We start from the raw sequence: 22,154 nt of genomic DNA, 5'->3' as shown, positions 1-22,154 counted from the left end.
AAATATAATCAAACTATACTATTCTTAACATGCTGCATGACCAGTTGTTATAAAAATGCTGTAACTAGGTTCCTGCATTTTGCCTCTGGGTAATTTCAATTTCTTTGGCACTTCAGACTCTCAGATTATATTTACAGGTCTGTCACCTTCTGTGTAACCCAACACAAATTACTCCAATTCCCTTTCCAGTCTCTGTCAGAGTCTATTCAGATTATAGGTTTTTACTTGAGCAGAATCATCTTCTAAATGGAGATTTTAACACTTCCTTGCTACTCTTCTCTGGATTTGAATTAAAACATTAGATTTTCAGTTATCCTTGGTTTTCCCAAATTTTTTGTGGGGGTTGTTTGTCTGGGGTTTTTTTTTTTGGGGGGGGAGGAGCTGGGGTTTGTTGGCTTTTTTGTGGTTGGTTGCTTGGTGGTTGTGGGGGGTGGGTATGGGATTTGTGGGGTTTTTTTGTTTGGTTTGGATTTTCCTTTATTTGTTACTAGAATCAGTATGAGTTTTTGCTGTTGCAGATCAGTTAGAGAACTGCAGTTAAAGAAGGTGTACCTTACGACATTAGAACCCCACAAATTAGTGATTTTTCTGTAAGAATCACTACTAATTCTTTATTTCAGTGCAAGGATTTGGTATGAGGAGGTGCACTAGGAAGAAGAATTGCATCAAAAATGTGTTTGGGCTGTTCTTATGAAAACTGGCAACATTTCACAACATCGTAGGGGTACGTGTTTCCATTATCACAGATGCTTGCGTGAAGGTATTTGCTGTGGTTTCACTGCTGAATTGTGATGTCCATCCTGCGTATGTTGCAGAAACACAAGGCTAAAAAGGGATATTTCTTGCAAGTGCAGCTGGGATCCCAAGACAATCCATTCTGGTACAGAAGGAGCAAGGACTGGAAGAGAGAAGGAAACAAGAAAAAAACAAGGTGCAGGAGGACTTAGCTCGACTGGACAAGGAGACAAGGGGGAGGAGGAGGGAGGAAGGACAGACTGAAGACAGGTCAGGCAGGAGTGGGTGTGCAGAGGATCAGGCTTGTGGGAGGGAGAGGGAAGGATCTTTGCTGCTATTCAGAGCCTGGAGGTTCTCAGACCTGGCTACACTTGTCATTATATATAATTACTCTTTTCCTCAAGCAAAAGGGACCTATACAAATTCTAAGTTTCTATACTTGAAGAAGAATTATACAGGTATCATACAATACAACAGAATTTTGTTTTCAGTTATTTATTCCATGGTTGCTTTCAAAATGTTGCCAGGAAAGCAGAGGAAAGGAAGGAAGGAAAAGAGAGGAAAATAATTCCAAATTAGAAAAAAATAGTAAATAAATGAAATTTCTTAAACCAAACACCTAGATGAGGAAAAGCTGTGAGGGTTGTGAGATTTCACTTTTGTGAAACAGAATGATTATTTCTGTGGCACATTAAAGGCAACATGCATTTCTCCAGCTAGCAGTGGTGCCATAGTTTTAGGAGCAATGTCCTTCTAAGTTATGCCAATGTACAAGAAGTACCGAGGTAGGTGACAGGCATTGGAATAAAGTACCAGGAGTTTCCAGTGACTTTGTCATTTCCAGCAGTTCCGTTGTTTGTACCAGTGTGCACGCATAGGAGTAACTGGGGGAAATTTCAGAGGAAAACAGGCAGAGCTTTTACAAAATGTTGGCCATGGAATTACTTCCTTTGCCAAGTCAGCCACGCCTGGTGCTGACACCCCTTTTCCAGAGACTGTGGTAAAGGCAAGTCACTACTGGTGTGCACTCTCTTCAAATAATAAGAGCTAATAATAGACATCTCAAGTATCTGTAACCAAAAAGACTACTCTCCAGCTATTACTACTGTTTTAACAAAAACAGCAAGCAGAAAGGAGCTACGACTTTTGTGGTGAGAGTGCAGGCAAAAATCCAGCTTCCACATTAAAAAAAAAAAAAAAAAAAAAAGCAACCCAAAATAGGAAAAGAGCTCTTTAAAGATCCTAAAGGCAAGATTAAAAAAACATATGAAGAGATTAGATAGTAAAAAAAAAAAAAGCAAACATATTTTCTATCACAGTTGGCCTCTCACAACACTTCTGACAGTAATACTAGGATCTTGTTTTTGTGCTTTATAGCCCCAAGTATGTCCACTATTTTAAAAACAGGCAGTTTCTTGAGCTATGATTAGGACACCATTTCTGTCTATTCTGAAAATACTCCCCAGTACTTAACAGATGGCTGCAATTTTGGTGCTTTTGCTGGGGCCTGTAGCAAAGCTATGTATTCTTTCTGAAAATTCCAAAACACATTGAAAAAACATTTCTGGGTTCAGTTCAGGGGGAAATTGTAATAATTCAGCATAGAGCCGCTCAACACTTAGAAGTCGCTGAATATTTTGCCCCAACTCTCTCGATCTCTGCCACTGTGTTCAGCACATGTATGCACATTTTAAGATTTTGCTATTTTAAAAGATTAAAATCCACTGAGAAATGAAATTACATTTCTCTCTGTTTTTTCCCCTGGCCATTTATTAAGGATATCCGTTCTTCTCTTAGTTCTAATCTTTTGTGACATTTTTAGGGTAGCATGATAAGTTTCTGAGAAAAGATAGACAAACTGAAGAATTCTCTCTGGAATTTGAACCTTCCCTGTGATTTTTTGAGTTTGCAGATTTTTGCTTGTGTATGTTGCTACCCACTATTTAAAACATATTGAAACAATGGGTCTACAATCTGATGCAGTCACAAGATGGGAAGGTTCTCTGCTTTTTACTACCATGGAAATTATGTAGAGACTTTATAAAAAATCACTTTATCGAATGACCAAATAATGGTAATTTCTGTTCTGTCCACTACTACTTGAAATTAAGAATAGGGTACAACTTTTTAAGACTATGATTTGCTTGGAAATCTTTAGATTGTGTGGACTGCTGTTCAAAATGATGATTTTGTTGCAGTGTGCAGATCTGGGAAAGCAATTTATGTAAGAAAACAAGTAAAAAAATTTTGGATAAGAAAGTAACATGGTTTTTTAGTATTAATTTTCCACCCTTCCCTTAGCAGCTGTTGTCGCATTGACTTAATGATTAAAGTCACTTGGTTTACCAGTGTTGGCTGGTTTATCTATATCTTGATGATCTGATTGATTTGATGTTGCTACTCTAATGAGGAATCCAAATTGACTTGGTGGCTGGATTTTCTTATTCAGTTTTCAAGGAAAACCTGTTTTTCTTTAGAATTAGAATAAATTCACATCAGGCAAATATTAAATCTGTTGAGTGTTAAAAGTTACTGATTTTTTTTTGTATTAGAAATTGTGTGACTAGCAGGACTAGGGAAGTAATCCTGCCCCTGTGCTTGGCACTGGTGAGGCCCCACCTCAAGTACTGTGTTCAGTTTTGGGCACCCCAATACAAAAAGGACATTGAGGTGTTGGAGCAGTTCCAAAGAAAGCAACGAAGTAGGGAATGGTTTGGAAAACATCCTTTATGAGGAGCGACAGGGTGCTCCAGGCTGTTTAGTCTGGCAAAAAGGAAGCTGAGAGGAGGCTTCATCACTCTTTACAAATACCTGAAAGGAGGTTGTAGGGAGAGTGGAGTTTGGTCTCTTCTCACTGGTGACAGGTGACAGGACAAGGGGAAATGGCTTCAAGTTGTGTCAGGGGGATTTATGTTGAATATCAGGAGAAACTTCTTTACGGAAAGGGTTGTTAAGCACTGGAACAGACTCCCCAGGGAGGTCATTGAGTCTCCATCCCTGAATGAGTTTAAAAATCATCTGGATGTGGTGCTTGGGGACATGGTTTAGAGGTGGGTCATCAGAAATAGGGTAATAGGGTTAGGACAAGGTTGGACTCGATGATCTTGAAGGTCTTTTCCAGCCAGAGCAATTCTGTGATTCTGTGATTCTATGAATTGAATCATAATGCAATTGTAATATTCAAACACTCTTTTATTTTAATGTTTTATAAAATTTGCTTGAAGAGGTTTCTTCTAAAAAGTGTACATCAGATCTATCTCACCGAATCATAGAATTTCAAGGATTGGAAGGGACCTTTAAGATCATTCAGTTCCAACCCCCTTGCCATGGGCAGGGACACCTCCCACTAGATCACTTTGCTCAGAGCCCCATCCAGCCTGACCTTAAAAAATTCCAGGGCTTCACCACCTCTCTGGGGAAACTGTTCCAGTGTCTCACCACCCTCATGGTGAGGAACTTCTTAACTTTCAGTCTAAATCTACCCTCCTCTAGTTTGCATCCATTCCCCCTAATCCTATCACTACCTGACATCCTAAAAAGTCCCTCATCAGCTTTCTTGTCATGAGAAAGATGGAATGATGTTTTAATAAAGAATTAAAAAGAAAAATAATAAAAGCACTCTATTTCTGTTAGATGTTGTCGTGTTAGATGCAATTACTAATTTTTACATTTGCCTGCTCCCCAGTGTTTCTTACAATATCATTTTAACCAATAAGTTTTAGACATGTTGCATGCTAGAGTGACATAGATAGAGCTATTCTTTTCGTTCAAGAACAGTTGCAAGTTGTTATTTGCCATAAGGCTGAAGTAGAAATTTATATTGGCTTCATGGGATAATTCTGCCTTTAAGGAAAATCTAAATGGGAAAACACTATCACAGTACAGCCTCACATTAAGCTAAAATTGACTGCTTTCATTAAAATATTTATAAATGTTTCTACCACCCTATATACTAAAGTGAAAATAAAGCAAAATGAAGTGAATAAACCTCTCTGACTTTACAGAGACTTTGTGCTACAAAATGTCAATATGCATTCTTCCTCCAATTCAATTCTGCCTTAGGACACTACTTAAAGTGATATGGATTCTGATATGGAAGATTTGTAAAGCAATTTATAGTTGTGACGGAAGGAAGGGAGGCAGGAGCAAGGAAGGAAGGAAGGAAAATAAAAAAGAGGGAAGAAGTGAAGGGAAGAGAAGGGGAAGGAAAGGGCAGGGAAGGGAAAGAGAAGAGGAAGAGAAGAGAAGAGAAGAGAAGAGAAGAGAAGAGAAGAGAAGAGAAGAGAAGAGAAGAGAAGAGAAGAGAAGAGAAGAGAAGAGAAGAGAAAAGAGAAGAGAAGAGAAGAGAAGAGAAGAGAAGAGAAGAGAAGAGAAGAGAAGAGAAGAGAAGAGAAGAGAAGAGAAGAGAAGAGAAGAGAAGTAGGAAGGGAGGGAGAGAAGGGAAGATGTGTGCAACAGGGAAAGTAAAAGCCATCCTTTGGAGTTTTTTCAGCCAAACATCTTCACATTCTGCATAAAGGCCATAATTTTCATTATCCTGTGCCTTAAAATGGGTAAATGGAAGTACAGAGAGGTAAAAATAAGTTGCCAAAGCCAAACTAGCAGCAAAGATGAAAACAGAAGCCAGACCTCTTGAGGCACAGTTCTCTCTCCATTAGGTCTCATTAATCTGGGACTTACTGAAGAAATTGCATATTTTATCATTATAGATAATGGGCTTATTACTGCTGCACATTATGGAAGGTCTTGTTTTTCCAGCTCTCTAGATGACAAGGCTTCCCTCCATAAAGAGTGTGCACAGCCTCTTGGGTTTTTTGAGCCACGTGGAAGCTACACTGCAGATGGAAATGGGGATTGTGATTATCCCTGGAAGATACCGGTATGGCTCCCAAATGAGGCTCCAAAGAATGATGTATTGTACTCAGCTTTGTATCTTTCCACTTCTCTGTTCCTCTCTTTCTCATCCCATTTTCTCTTTGGGATTGCAACAGATTTAGATGTCTGGAAGCTGTGCTGTTCCAAGAAAAGCAAGAATAAATGTTGGTTCAAAAGTGAAAACAAAAAAAAAGTCCATCTAATATAATTCTCATTGTTTCCAAGGACGTCTGATTTGGGATTTTGGGTTTCTTTTTTTCCCCTACATATTATTTCTAAAACCAGTTAACACCAGAACATGGTTTGGTTTGGGGGTTCTTTGTGTGATTGTGATGGGAACTGAGAACCTGTCTGACTGAAAGGCTTTAAGTAAGCACTCATTGATAGTTGCTTAGTGCCCATATTTCATATTTAGGGTCAGGTACCACAACCATGGTAAATAACACCATACTGCATTGATTTGGTTCTTTCTACTCTTTTATAGAACTGTTCCTGGCTTCAGAGTGAATTTTGCATGTACAGCAGGATGGACAGTTGTCCCTGGCTTCTAGGAAATAACCCTTAAGGACTGAAGGGGTGACTGATACAGGTGCTAAACAGATGCTGTTGACACAAGCTCACTGTTGGTCATCACTTTTCAGTACCTGGCAGGGTGAAGGTCTCAGAGCTTAGGTACAAGCAGCCACTCCTGAGACACACGACTGGGGTCAGTACTCAGCTTCCCACAGTAAAAGTACTTGCCATAGGTTTTAGCTAACCCTGCTTTATCCTTCAAAAACAATAGCCAGACCCATTTTTTTTTCTCTTGGAAGAGCCCTTTTGCCTTCAGTTCAGACCTTTGGCAAAAGATTTCTGTTAATTTTGCAGTAAATACATCAATTGTTATTTATTTATGTTCCTTCCAGAGAACATTAAGTCACAGACAACAAAAAAATATATATTGTGGTGTATATTTAGTCCAAATGCGTCTTTGTCTACAGTAATGTAGTGATTTTTTTATCTTTCAACAGATCTTAATGCATAGCTCAGTCATAAATCTACCCAATAATTTTCCCCTAGAAACGCTACTTTATGTTATAGAGAGAACTAATTGCTGAACAAAAATCCCTTCTCAGTTGACTTCTAGATGCCAGCTTTTCAATAATAATTCCTCATTCTTATTAGAAGGAGCCTGAGTATGTCACCATTTTTATTGATGTTTTCTGCTGAATGCTTTGTATAAACTGAACATAATTAAATGTAAGTAGACTGGTATTTCATCACAGCTCAAGGGTATAAGGCTAACACATTCTTTCTCCTGTTATCTCTCCAGTTCTCCTTCTTTTTACATGAAAAGAATGCAAAATATCAGCATTCTTTAGGGCTGGGAAGTCTTATGACCTTTCTTAGGAAACTGCAGCGTTTGAGTAATGGTGGAATGTTTGTTTTGCTTTTCAGTTGTGCTCCAGAATTATGTCCACTTTAATGAGTATATTTTCAAAATACTTGCTGGCTGAAAGCTAAAGGTTATAAGACATTTTTAAAGTATGCATCTATATTTTATTTTACTTTGCACAAAGATTCAGTCTGTTTATGAGTTTGCAATTTTTTTTTACTTGTCCAGACTACATAATTCAACTTAATTTATTTTAGTTGCACGTATTACAATTTTTATGCTTTTCACAGAAGTCTAGTTTTATGTTGAACAATTATCCTGTGTTAAGCATTTATCAAAATATTAATAGAGGGTTTTTCATGCTTGTACTGAGTCTGGCTGGGAGGTAATTCTCAGCAGATGATATGGTGCTGTGTTTTGGTTTTGTGACCAAAACAGTGTTGATGACACAGCAGTGTTTTGGCTGTTGCTGAGCAGTGCTTGCACAGCTCTGACTCTTTCTCTTTTTCCCACTCCGTGCTCCGGAGGGTGGGAGAGAGGGATTGAGTGAGCAGCTCTGTGGGTGTTAGCCCAATTCTCTGTGGGTGTTAGCTCTGCCTGTTAGCCCAATTCAGCCTCCCACAGTGCCTGGGTACCAACTTGACTCATCCTAACATGGGTGACTGGCCTGTATTTCTCCAGATCTTCCTTCTTGCCTCTCTTGAAGAGAGATGTGACATTTGCCTCCCCTAGTTTTCAGCACCCTACCTGTGGTTGCCATGACCTTTCAAATGTGGCAGAGATCTTGCAGTGACAGAAGCCATCTGTTCCATCACAGCTGCATGTGCCTGTCTCATGTGTCCAGCTGGCTTAAGGGAGCCGTAACTCTTCTTGTTGCTCTCTACCATAAGTAATACTTAAGATCCACTAACTGCTACTGTGTTCCTGGTACACCTGGAAAAAGTACATACCAGCAAAAACTGAGGCAAAAAAGGCACTGAGTACCTCACCTTGTCCATATTATTTGTCACTGGGTCCTCAGGTAGAGGACCTCCAGCAGATCTAAGTTTTTCCTCACCATCATTTTTGCTGCCAGTCTACTTAGAGAGGTCCTTCTTAACAGGTGTTCCCAGCCATGCTAGTTTCTCAGCTGAGCTTTAGCTTTTAGCTAACTCCATCCCCACACATAGTATATTATAGTATATTGTAGTATATTATAGTATGTTATAGTATATTATAAAAGTATATTATAGAATATAAAGATGTAATTAGATAGTACATATATACAGATACACAGCTGTATCTAATAAAATACAGTAAAAATACTGTATAAGATGAAGAGCTAAATGCAGAATGAATATGTATGTATAAACAGATTTTTATGTTTAGAAAACATTAGAATACGTAGTGGTATATTTGTTGCAGGTATGGATAGATGAAGCGGACTGTCATATCAGGAATCACTTCAGTTTCTTCTCAAAATTCCGGGAGAACAATAACTTTAGTATGCATCCCATAGTATGAAACTAACAGCTTTGTCTGAATGTAAAGGTCTACCTAGCCTAATGAGTGAAGCTCTATAACTGCCCATAGGTATGGGGCTTTTATTCTCTTCCCTTGTTTCTAAGAAATCCAGGTCTGACCATCTCTCAGTCCCAACCTATGACCTGGGACTCCTGCACCACTCTGTAAAATCCATCAACATGATTCTCAGACCAATGGCTACAGACTGACCTTTTCTAGTAGATGTTGTCAGGCCCTCCTTGATGAAGAAATCTGTGTTGTGTTATGTATGCATTGCAGAGGTAATTTCTCTCCAGATTTACATTCCCTGACAACCTCAGTAGCTCTTTAAAATGGGCTTTTCTAGGTCCTCCATATCTTTGGTACAAAATAGACCTGCATCCCTTGTCTCAACCCTTACTCAGTATTCAGAGGCTCAAAGACATTGCTCTGAGTGATCTACTGGCTGAAGAACTAGTTTCCTAAATGACCCATTATCCTGGAATTAAAATTAATTACCTCAGATATGGTCACTCAGGCCTGCTATGTCTTTGTTTGGAATAAACTGGAATACCATCAGCCCCACACCACAGATCTCCTTACAAGTTTATATTATGGTGAATCATGTTTCTCATTAACAGACAAGCCTCTTTTGCATATGAATATGAAATTTTGCAGTGTTTAGTGCACCGTGCCTTTGTGCAATCACCACCACTATGCATACAAGACCCAAGTATTCCCCAGCAACACCTGCAATTGTCTGAGTGACCATTCTTGGCCCTCTTGGCATTCTGATGTCTATCCCCTCCTCCTCTGGCAGCATGGGTTGGTCCTGTGTGGGTCTTTAGCTTGCTTACCTTCCTCAGGCAGCTTCTGTTCTTTTATGTGGCCATAGGGACTTCTTAACTTCCTTCTACCACAGCCTGCTATGGCATTTACTTTCCAGTAAAGTCCTGAGGACAGTAAGCTACCAAAGGTTTCCCACTTCCCCTTTCAGTGCCTGTACAGTATTTTGATGAATTATCAAAGGCTGTACTGGCCACCAAGCAACCTAATGACATCGCTATCTTGAAAAAATACTGTCCCTGGATCTTGAATCCCAGCAAATTGAAATAATGATGGTGAGCTGGTAACAGCTGAAATTCCAATTTGGTGTTACAACTTGCAACCTATGTTTCAGGGCTGTTGGGAAGAATGACTGATACTGCTAGATCAAGGAAAATGTGCATCAAAGAACTAGTTGAGGGTGTCCACCATCATTTATGGACACTACGAGGTTAACAGGAGGGCTGAATAGGTCATTCTGAATTCATCACATCCTTTTGTCAATATCTGTCCTATAGGAGTAAAGGGACCCATAAGCCTCTTTGCAGCCACCTCATTTATTATTTTTTTTATAAGCCATTTGTTTCTAACCCTTTACTGATTTTATATTCTTGGCTGTTACAGTACTCCTGGTTCTACTTCAAGGACAACACCGTTAAAAATACTGTCTCTTATGCACATCCTGAAACAGAGCCTCGAGTTCATACAGATTTACTAGAAAAGTTCTGGGTCCCTAAACTACCTCATCCTTCTGCCCAAGGATTAGTATGCCTTGCCTTTTTCATCTCCCTTATTGTCCTACTTGCCCTTTTCCATGCCACAAAATTAATCTTAGTTCCCAAACCTGCATCTGACACAGCATTGTGGAAGCTTATAAGCTGTCTAAAATACAGCACTCTACATTGAAATTAAACTGCACTTTTGCTGGCATTATCAACAGCCACAAGTCACATTTCACTCTGCTGTCCTATGTCCATCAGTTAATTCTTCTTAAGTTCAATCACACAGGTTAAAAGCACATCCTCCAAAAGAGTCTGTATGGCTTGCCCTCTGCTTCTGTAATGTATGTTGTTTACTCTGGATTCTCCTTTCTCTGTTGCTCTTTTCCCAATGCAGCAATGAAACTAGCTCCATTTGGTCCTGTTCTATACATCTTCTCAGAAGATTAGCCAGTCTTCTGTGTTGCAAACAGATCTGAACACCTGATGGAAATCCTTCCACAAACAGATTGCTCAGGAGGAAATGCCCCATTTTTTTTGCGCCACTCAGTCCCATACATCAGTTAAATACTTGTTGTTTTGCCTGCCTTCTGTTCACATTATCTCATTTATCCTTTGGAGACAACCCTGAAATAAGGATTTGTTGCATCAAAGTCACCCTCAGCAAATGAAATATATATGAGAAGAATCTAGCTGCTTTTTAGTCTCATGGGCCCTCCTCATATCTTATGACTGCCAAGTGTGTGTTCTGGGCTGCAAGCACATATTGACAGCTCATGTTGAGCTTCTGGTCCACCCTCACTGCCAAGTCCTCTCCTCAGGGCAGCCTTCAATCCTTTCTCCTCCCAACCTGTATTTGTGCATGGGATTGCCTTGACCCAAGTGCAGAACCTTGCACTTGGCCTTGTTGAACTTCATGCAGTTTGCACGAGCCCACTTCTTGAGCCTGTCAGGGTCCTCTGGACGGTATCCCTTCCCTCCAGTGTGTTAACTTCACCACACGGTTTGGTGTTGTCAGCAAACTTGCTGAGGATGCATTCAATTCCACTGCCCATGTCACTGACAAAAATGTTAAATAGTACTGGTCTGAGTACCAACCCTTGAGGAACAAATTTGTGTTTGTATGAAACATGAGTGAAGCTTTATGTGAAGTAAAACCTTCTGATTAAAGATATGATACACACAGACTTTCAGAAATATTTTCAGTTTTCATCAAATAGGAAGAGAGGTGTATCAGTTGCTGATAAACTGATTTAATGGTTGGCTAATACTCAAGCCAAGGAGATGACTGCATCTTGTTTGCCAAAAAGAGAGGAGCATTTTCAAAGAGGCACAGGCAATTAATAGTCAAGAAAATATCCAAAGTGAAGGATCATCTTTCACTTAAGATATTAATATTCAAAACTGTGTGGGAAGAAACAACTTATTTTGAACACATCCTTAAAATGTGTTTAAAGGAATGTATTATGAAAGATAACATGCTTCCCTGAGCCAAGATGCCCTTCTACAGCCCCAACCTGAGAAAGTAGTTATTTCATGGCTGGATCCCCAGTCAAGAGGACATGAATTTCTAACAGCCTCTCAGCCACCTCATGATGGGTGAGAAGAAACTGTAGAGCCAACATAAATAATGACCAAAGATCTGTATGCTTTTTCCATTTCCTTATGGCATTTAGACTTCAGAAAATTTTACTACCACCTATTGTGATTTCTGTAGGCAAACATTTTTCTTCTCTTTTAGTTTATGCTTGCTTGAATTAAGGATTATTTAATGGTAAATAGCTCATTACTCAATCCCATTGGTGCAGCTAACCTTAGAACCAGTTTACTGGACTGTTCTTTCAATGCCGGGCATCCCAATGCTTTTTTTTTTTTTTTTTTTTTGCTTTCTCAAGCTTGTCATATAGGGGTTAATTGTAGGAAGCATTTTATGGTGACCAATACTAACCAGAGAAGCAGCAGCAGAACAGTGGAGGAAAATGCTTGACCCAAGAATTCTGCCAGTCTGGGTGTCAGGGTATTTCCTACCACTGAAAGAAAGGGCTTTTTAAATGTGAACTTTAGCATAGAGTGAAAGACATGCAGCACTGTGAGAAGCAGTAGGAAAATGAACTGTTATAAATATTTGAACTCTTGCTGAGGTATCTTTTCTCCTTTGTCCTCCCTGGAATAACTAAAACTAACATTTCTACTGAGCTTAAAGAACCAGGCCAATCAGCTATTGAACACGGAGCATTTGTCGCCCTGAGGAATGAATAATTAATGTAGCCTTCCTAATCTGATATCAAAGGGAAGGAAAGGTAATAGCAAATATGCCTATGCATAAGGGGGAAAAAACACAATAATAACATCCTATCAGGTCTGCTTAAGTAGTTCACAAAGAGAAACCTGAGCTAAGAGTGCAAACTGAAATTTCTAGTGAAAATAGTCTGACTGAGAAACCAGAATAATTTCTTTTGCTGGAAAGAGCAGTGAGCTGAAAGCAGGAATGATTTTTTGAGCCTGTGTTCAAAAGGAAGCAAGGAAAGTCTCTTTTGCTAAGCTTGGCTATTCTCTAAGGTAATGAAAGATTCATTCTTGTATTTCTGTAATTTCTTCAGTATATCTTGCTTCTGAATGTAACAGGCATATCTAGAGGTAGAAATCCATTTCATTTTCTGTTCACTGTCAGAATACTTCTTTTTAATGTTTCTTTCTCTATTGAAAGGTAGGAATGTCTTGGGATGCTGGAAAAATATTCTGAAGATATTCCTAGAAGCTTGGTTACATTTTTGAAGAGAGAGGACTAAATGCTAAAAATTGTTCTAGAGCCAGTCCAACCTTCAGGGAAAGTGTGGAAAAAAGCAAGGTAAAAAGAGAAAGAGAAACTGGGGAATGCTAAGTGTAAGCACAAGAGCATTTTTTGAGATCAGTGAGGTCTCCTGAAGCTGCAATGAAATTTATGGAAGTTTCTGTTGTGGGTAACAATCAAAAAACTGTGCATGCAATCAGAGATGGAAGTGTGGAAAAGTTTGGAACTGACAGGATAGAGGAAAAAATAATATTCTAGTATATACTTTTTTCTTACATTACTGTGTAGGGTTTATAGCCCTTTCTCCATGAGAAAATTGTGTCAGTCTGTTTAGGTATAATGTTTTAAAAATATAGCACAGACATTCCTTTTTGAGCAAAACCTGATTTTTTTACTTTCAATTCAGGACAACAAAAAACTTGCATATGCTATACCAGGTAAGAGGGTCTACACATCAGTTTAGATGAGTTAAACTACATTCACTTAAAACCTGATTTAAACTATATCAGTGCATCTTTCTGTCATAAGTAAGGCTTTCAACATGTGCACTGTCCACATTAGGAACAAACTTGATAAAAGTGTTTCACTGCTGAGGAGGTACAACTGAGGGTTCACCATTTTTCAGAGAAGTATTTTGAAAAACAAGCTAGAATTAGGAAAAGTCAAGTGCCTTATAGAAAAAAGAAAATAATAATAAAAAAAATAACAATAAAACCCAAACACACACACAAAAAAACAATAAAATAAAATAATAAAAAACCCAAAGAAATAAACAAACAAAAAAAACCCAACCAAACAATAAACCCCAAAAAACCTACCCCCAACAAACAGGAAATTCCACATACACAGCATGAAGTCAGACCACAAAACCAGGAATTAAAGTCATTGAAACAGAAAGGCCTGTTCAGCAAGCAGCATTAAGAAAAGCCAAAAAGTTAAGAAAGTAGCATTAAGAAAAGCCAAGCAGAGAACCAACACATTTGGCTTGGTAAAGAAACCAGAAGGAAAATTCAGCAAGTTTAAAGCATGTCATGTATTTAACACTCTGAAAGATGAAGGAAGATTCAGCACCATGTTTTTGTTTTTAACAGATTGAAGCAAAGTCAGAAAGGCTGCTGGCTGTCCGTGTGGTAGGCAAGGAAGAGCACACACAAAGTCACGTTCATCCCTGCTCTGTTCACCACGTGAGAGAACTGCATTCTGGACTTAAAAAAAAATCAATGTTTCATCCTGCTGTGAGGTGGGTGGATCACTGAAAATCTGTTGTGGGAGAAGGAAACAGAACTCTTTTCTCAATAGGTTGACATGGAGATTTTATCTTGTCCAGCAGTACCCATACACAAAGGGTGTATGGGTAGAAGGCAAACTGTCCTGATCTAGGAAATAATGCCAAACACAGACACTGAGAAAAAATAAAGTCAAATTTTGCAATAATTCTGCTGGAAATTTTCCTCCTTTTTCAACCATCTGTATGTTGTAACAAGGTGACCATGAGAGAAAAAATTAAAAGATAAAGCATATGGGATTCTTTCAGTAAATCAAAATGGCAGTGAAGGGAGAAAAACAACTCTGATAATAATTTTAAGCTAGGAAAAGAAAGAAGGCATAGCTGAGAAATAAGAGAATCCATGGACTAAAAATACCTACTGGTAGTAGTAGGAGACCATTACATGGCTGACTGCAGACTAATTGCATTTGTTCAGTCATTGTGAAACTGAATACAGATGGGATGCACAAGTTTGGAAAGACCCTACTGTTAAAGAGAAAATAAAGCAAATGTTACCTGATAAGCCTCACCTAAGATGATGTTGTTGGAGAGAATTCAGAAGAGCATGTGTCAAAAATATTATTTTCTGCTTTAGCAGTACTTTTAATTAATTTTACTGCTTTTTTTTTTCATCAAAAAGAAATGTATGGTGGGGGTTGGGGAAAAAGAAGAGAAGGCATATCTTAGCCTAACTCTTCTGTGCTTGAAAGAGAACGTAGTTTTCTGAAAATGTGTTAAGAGTTGGTTGCAAAGCTTCAGTGACTCAATGACTATTTTGAATTTTCTTCACTACAATGGTATTGCAAGTTCATACTGGGATGTCTTTGGAGGCAGAGTCCAGATTTTACACACTTTTTGTAAGTAGAAACAGCTGGGGAAACAGCTAATATCAAAGTTAGCAATTCCTCAGAGGTCTGGACACATTCCAGACTAAAAGGGAGAAAAAGAAGAGCCCAAACCAGTCTTTTGTATCTGTTTTTCATATACTGATAGTACACCTGGTGGCAAATGGGAGTCACAGCTGTTACTCCCAACTGCTCTGATTTTATTACATGATTCTTGGAGAGGTACATTGGATCCCAGCAAATCTTGTACTGGTCAGAGAGACAGTAGGAAGTGTAAAAACTTTGTCTCCAGCTGAATAAACAGTACAGCAGAGTCATACTCTAGTTCTCAAAACAGCAGGAGATGGCTGATGTATGCCAGGGAGGAAACTTTCCTTGCCAGTAAGTGTCCATTTTTTTCCCACAGTTCAGACAGATTTACCAGTCAGAAATACTGAACAGCCTTTGGGCCAGAGGGCTTGCATGTCACAATCTGCATTTGAAGAAGGACATGCTTACCCTTCATTACAGAAATCAGGAGGTGCACTTGGCAGTGCATTTCCCTGACCAGCATAGTGTGAGTCTGTTCGAGAGCTGCTTCAGTCTCCATCTCTGCACCTCACATAAATCAGCTTCACTCCAAGCACCTTTGTGTTTGTTTATCTCTTAGAAACACACTGACATAAAACTAGTAAATTTTTATTTTGCAAACTGCTTTGAAGATGCTGGATAAACGCAGAAAGAAAATGCTGAAGAAATTTTGTAGATAGATTTAAGCATGAAGATTAAAATATTGCTCTATGGTGGGCAACACTGAGGCATTTATGGTTGTACCTGAGGCTCTGCCTGCTATCCAAATAAAAAATCAGATGAGCAGGACCCTTAGGTCTGGTAATTTAACACAGATTTTTGTTCATTTTGGATAAATTACTATAACCTTACCCAAGTCACATTAATTAGATAAGCCTGGGGAACTTTCCTTATCGCAGCATGAAGAACCCTTAAGAAAGGACCTTGAGGCCTTCGAAGAAAATTCTAGAAAACCACAGGAAAGATTATACCACAGAAACTCAGAAAATTGAATTGTCAGGGGAAGAAAGAGCTTGGGAGGAAAGAAGCAATGGGGGGGGGGAGAGGGAGAAGATAGAGCCAGTGATAATAGTTTCGATATCATTTAGAAGAAAGAGGAGGTCAGGTGGTGAAGAACACACCAAAGAATTGTGCCTGAAACTTGACAAGTCAGAAGGAAAAGCTCACACACTTTTTACCAATAATCCATGTTTCTCATGTTAAGCTGACAGCAACAGGGGAGACTGAAAAAGCTGTCCTGCAGGTATATAACTGAGAAAGTTCAGAGAGCATTACTATTCTCTCTGTAAAAGACAGATATTAAATATTTAAATCCATTTAAATGCAACTGTTCTGTTCTGAGTCAGAGAAAATCCACAAGCACATCAGAGATGCATGAGGATTTTTGTTGCAGGCTTTCCAAGGAAAGGACCTAAAAAGGCAATTACCTGAGATGCAATATCAAATCATTTGTCAACCACATCTGAAAATCGGGTGCTTAAGCTGGTTTGGCAAAGCCATTGCGCAAATGTGAGGGCTGTGGCTGCAAAGGAGAAGCTATCATAAGTATTCCTTGACCTGTCTCCTATGGACTTCCAACCTTGGCGCGTGTGTGATCTCCCATCTGAGCCTGCAACAGACCAAGCAGAGATAACTAAAGCACACTGTGTGTCTCTCAGTGTCACTAAAACTGTGACTTCTCCATCTGAGCAAGAGCCAGGCCTCCTGGTGTGCTGTCTGGAAGGCAGAGCTTGCCTGGCAGAGTGGAGTGCAAGAAAAACATGTTACAGAAGTGCTGCACAGACAGTCACCATTAGCCATATAGTCTTACCTAGTGTTTTACCATTTAGCTAAAGTCTTTGCTGTTAGGTTTGCACATTTACTGGAACATCTTACTTGTTTCACTTTACCATGTTTAGCTAATTCTATGATATATTTTATTGTGGAATTTTTTGCCCTGGAACAAAGTGGTGGTTTGTTGGTCAGCTGTGTCCAGCTTAACATCTGGCTTTTCCCTTGTGTCTGAATTAGTTATTGCCCTTTATGTACCTTGCTGATGCACAGCCCAAAGTTACTAACCTACCAAAGCTGCTGGCTGGGCAAGACCTGCTGGTTTCACTCAGGGGGTGCTGAGGCTCCTGTGCTGGTGACCAGGCTGGAATGATGGCACCCACAGATTCATTTTCCAGCCTGAAGCTTCTCTGCAAATGGTTGGTACAAATGGTGTCTCTGAACTAAGAGGTCTGGCTCTGCTCTCCTGTTGCCTCCTCACAGTGAGGACGTCCTGGCCTGGGCTATCTCAGTAGCTGGAGCTGTGGCGAGCCACCAGTTTTCTCCCTCCCAGTATTTAATGGTTGATTGTGTAATTTTTCTTTTACCACATGCTGTGTATGGCTTCAGATCAAACCCAACTTCCCTTCATGGCTCTGAATGTTTCAATGAGTGAACCATACCCCTCAGTATTCTGTAATCTCTTTAGCAGCTAAGTTTGTTGGCTGGTGGGACATTGTTGGGAAGAAGATCCAGAGCAGCAGGATTCACTGTGTGAAATGATGCCCTGGCAGAAGCTGCCCAGAAGCTGGACATGATAGCATTTACCTTTCATCCCTGGAGGTGAAGCGTAAGTCTGATAGTGTACTATCAGACTAGTAGTGTACTATTTCCTGAGACAAAAAGTTTATTTGGATATGGAGCTATGTTAATGATGGCAGCCCTGACAAATAGTCTCTTGTGGTCAGGCTGAGATGCCTCCCTGCTGCACATAACTTTATCAGTTTGTGATGTATACTTAAAACTCAGTCTTCATGATCAAAAGTAATTTGTATCTTTTCTCATTATGCCTGTGATTATTTACTTAGAGTTTCTTTATTTAAATATTTCGTTGTCTTGTTTAATCACTCCTCAATAACTAACATTTACAGGATGTCAGGGTCTTTCCTGTCTTCAGAGAAAGCACTGACCAGCTGCATTTTTAAAATAGAGCCTTTTGATCTCAAATTACTTTGCTAAGTAGATACTATCTAGCAAAGTAGTTGTTTAGTTGGTACATTTTATTTCAAAAAATTATTTATAGTAATTGCTCTACCTGATTGTAAGATGTAGTAAATACTATGTCTTCACCTTTTGCCTAACATACTTTTCTTGCTTTCATGAAATATCTTACTGTATGTATACATATATCTATATACATATGCATATGGGTAAAGAAGTTTTTCTTCATATTGAGGTGGAACTTCCTGTGTTCCCTTTATGTCTACTGCTCCTTGTTCTGTCACAGGGCACTACTGGAAAGAGACTGGCCCCTTCTTGACACCCACTTTTCAGATATTTTTATAAACATTAATAAGATCCCCTCTCAGTCTTCTCCAGACTAAACAGCCCTCAGGTCTCTCAGCCTTTCCTCATAAGAAAAGTGTTCCACTCCCCTGATCATCCTCACATCCCTCCATTGGACTCTCTCTGGTTTGTCCCTGTCCCTTCTGAACTGGGGAGCCCAGAACTGGACACAATACTCCAGATGTGGTCTCACTGGAGCAGAGTAGTGTGGGAGGAGAACCTCCCTCAACCTGCTGGACACACTCTTCTTAATGCATGTCAGGATGCCATTGGCCTTCTTGGCCACAAGGGAACATTCCTGTCCCATGGATAACTTACTGTTCACCAGTACTCCAAGATCCTGCTCCAGGGAGCTGCTTTCCAGCAGGTCAATCCCCAATATCTGTACTTGTGCATGGTCTTATTCCTCCCCAGGTGCAGGACTCTACACTTATTCTTGTTGAACCTCATTAGGTTCTCCTTTGCCCAGCTCTCCAGTCTGTCCAGATCTCACTGTGTGGTCACACAGCTTTCTTGTGCATCAGCCAATCCTCTTGGTTTTGTATTGTCAGTAAATTTCCTGAGGATACATTCTGTTCCCTCATCCAGGCCACTGATGAAAATATTGAACAAGAGTGGACCCAGTACCAACCCCTAGGAAACACCACTAGTCATAGGTTTCCAAGTGGACTCTGCACCATTGATCATGATGCTGTGAGCTATATTATTTAACCAGTTCCCAGTCCATCTATCCTTCCACTCTTCCAACCCACACTTTCTGAGCTTGCCCACAAGGATGTTATGGGAGAGAGTGTCAAAAGCCTTGCTAAAGTCAAGGTAGACAACATCCTCTGCTCTCCCTGCATCAATCCATTCAGTCACACCATTGTGGAAGGCTATCAGATTAGTCAAACATGATTTCCCCTTGGTGAATCCAAGCTGGCTACTCCTGATAACCTTCTTGTCTTCCATGTGCTTAGATATGACCGCCAGAATGAGGCAGCAACAAAAGGATGCAGCTGCCACAGAATGCCTGAGCACATTTCTAAATCCTGTTCTAGTAAAGTGCACAAGCATAGCCAAAAAAGGATCAGTCCATGTACCAGAGCAAAGCCTTAAGCATCTAAGTAACTTAACTGCTACAAACAAAAATATTCATCAGAGTAGAAAGGAGTTTTTAAGAATTTGGTGCTTAAATCAATTTCTGACCTTCCTGTGTCTCAGCTTATCAGCACTGAGGGTAATCACATGCCCTTCTGCTCAGTGTTGTAAGGATGAATAACATAACAATTTTACAGGATTCATATAAAGAAATAATGAAGGTCAAATAAGGACTTTTAGTAGTCTGGCCATGATAGCAATAATGCAGCTTGACTGCAGTAATATTCTTCAGTGCTATAGACTGTCTCAGCTCTGTCAACTACAGTTAGCTGCAGTATTGTAAATTGACCATAGTATTGTGTTGAAAGTTTCCAATTCTGGTTACCTGTGTAGCCAATTGGATGGTCACTGAAGCAGTAGTAGGTGCCTAAACCTTGTTCTTCTTATATGAGGATACGAAAAAAGTGTTATAAATAATTATCCTTGCCCTCCTTTCTCTCATCTGAATGTCCCACATTATTCAACAAAGTCCTCAAAGTATAGCACATCAGACTCCAAGGTGCATGGAAGTCCTAAGTGTACCAGGCCCTCACTGCTTCACACTATAAGCTATGTGAGAATAATATGAAGTGGAAGCCCCTTTAGCCTCCAGAAAATGGAGGTTCATTGCGAGGTGTTCACTCCCTCCCAGGCTAGACTCTATTTTATTGGATGCTGGCTAGTAATCTGTCTGAAGCCAGCAGTTGAGTGCTATTAAGTGCTGGCTGAAATCCCAATTAGTTGTTTTGCTTTCTGGAAAACAGGGAAAATATTTTCTGTGTCCCTTAGGGTGTTACCTCTTGAGTGCTTTAAATCTTCTGAGCTTTATGGAGCCCCTTAGCTTCAGGCTTTGGTGCTGTTCATTTATATATATTACTGCTTCAAATCATCATTCCTTTTGAAGGACACAGCATAGAAGAACTTGGTCTTCTGCCTGAGCATGTAACACGTCAACATTTTAGCTTAAAATTATGAAGGCCTTTGCTTGAGGTCTTTGTGATGTCCAAAAGTGCTCTGGGGTCACTGGCAACTTTGTGAAGTGTCAGAAGAGTTAATAACTTGAGTATTTGAACTAGAGTGTGTGGATTGTGTCACAAGGCAACAGGATCTCTGGTTTTTGGAGCTGCATGCTCATTTCCAAGGTGATGCTCAGTTTGCTTCATTTGTAAAAATACCCTGTACTGTTCCTGACAGGAGCAAAAGCTAATAATTCTGTCCCAACAGACTTGGAGTAAGGTCCACTGCATGGCCTGAAACTTTTCCTTCCCTCCCCTGATGAAAGGCAGCTCTGCTAAAAGCTCCCTCAGATTTAAGCACCCCAACAGTGTTACAGAAATTCTGCAAAGAAACTGCTTTGCCACCACCCAGAACTCCTCAGGAACTGAGCCTGTAGTGATCCATGGGAAATGGGATGGTGCCCTTGCTGTCAAACAAAGCAGGGGAATGTCACAGATTTACAGGACACTGTTTAATGGCTGTCCAGACTGTTTAATTGCTGATGTGTTTTCCCACCCAGCCTTAGCCCCTGTTCCCTGAGATGCTGCTAGGACGCAGTTCAGAGTTATCAAGGGTCAGGAGCTGTCTTAGCCAGAGTGTGGATCAGGACACACTGTTTTGGGAAGGAAAGGTTCAGTCATATGAATACCAGTTGTGCCATGACATTTGCCACCAGGGCCAGAGCAGATCTAGGTGATGATGGGATTGAGGAATAAGATTCATTAATGCACCATGGTGGATTGTATGCTGACACTGTAGCAAGGGGTATGTCTGTCCTCATCTCATCTACTCACATTTCTGGCCCCCAGGTACAAGACAATTGAAAGGGACCTTACGAGTTGATTCCTAGGTAGGGAAAGCTCTGGCAGAAGGGGAGAGTGCCTTCTAGCCCAAATCATGCTTCAAGGAGACAGCCTCCCTGCTGTGTGTCCCATACAACCCTCTTTGACCATGTGATTCAAGGATGTGACCCAAACTTTAACAGAGAGCAGGGACCCCAGAAGACCCATAGCAGTGGGAATGTTTGTTGTTGTTACAGACTGGCTTCCCTTCTGGAAAACTTGCACCCCCAAACTGAGCTTCAGGAGCCACATTTTCTAAGATTAATTAGCTTTTTAGTGCTCCAATTTCCCACCTCTCCTGGAGGTGAAGGGCTAGCTTCAGATTGGCTTGCTAGTTTAAAAGAGAAAGTTTCTGCATAGCAATTCTGGACTGAGTTTCTGCAAATGAGACATCTTTCAGTAGCAAGACTGTCTGTGTTGGTAATTTTTTTAACCATTATTTCTCCAGTAGAGTGATGTGGGCTGTAAAATGTTTAGCTATTGGTTGGTTGATCATCAGATGATATGTTTTTCATTCTGCTCTCATTGTAAGACTTAGCAGCTTTGCAGGTTTCATCTGCCAGATTTCTAAGCCATGCTTTAATAGAGCACAAGTCTTGTCATGGCCTCAGCAGTGCAGATTAGGAGTGGTGGTTAAGTCTCAGTGGACTAAGCCCATCCAAAATCAAAGCTATCCAACACTGAGTTCGTATTTATTGCTGTCTTCCAAATGCGAGCAAAACTTTTTTGTACTGAGAGGCAATTTAATCAAATGTTTAGTCCCTTGCTGCACACACACACACACAAAATCCCTCTGGCTGAAAAAAAAATTAAAAAAAAATTCATAGTAACTTTTTTCCCCAGAGATTTCATATAAACAGCTCTACTACAGGAAAGATGGCAGGTGTTAATATTTTGCC

The sequence above is a fragment of the Calypte anna genome, chromosome 2 (assembly GCF_003957555.1).
Source record: "Calypte anna isolate BGI_N300 chromosome 2, bCalAnn1_v1.p, whole genome shotgun sequence".
Classification (NCBI taxonomy): domain Eukaryota; kingdom Metazoa; phylum Chordata; class Aves; order Apodiformes; family Trochilidae; genus Calypte; species Calypte anna.
Note: the sequence above shows the minus strand (reverse complement) of the source record.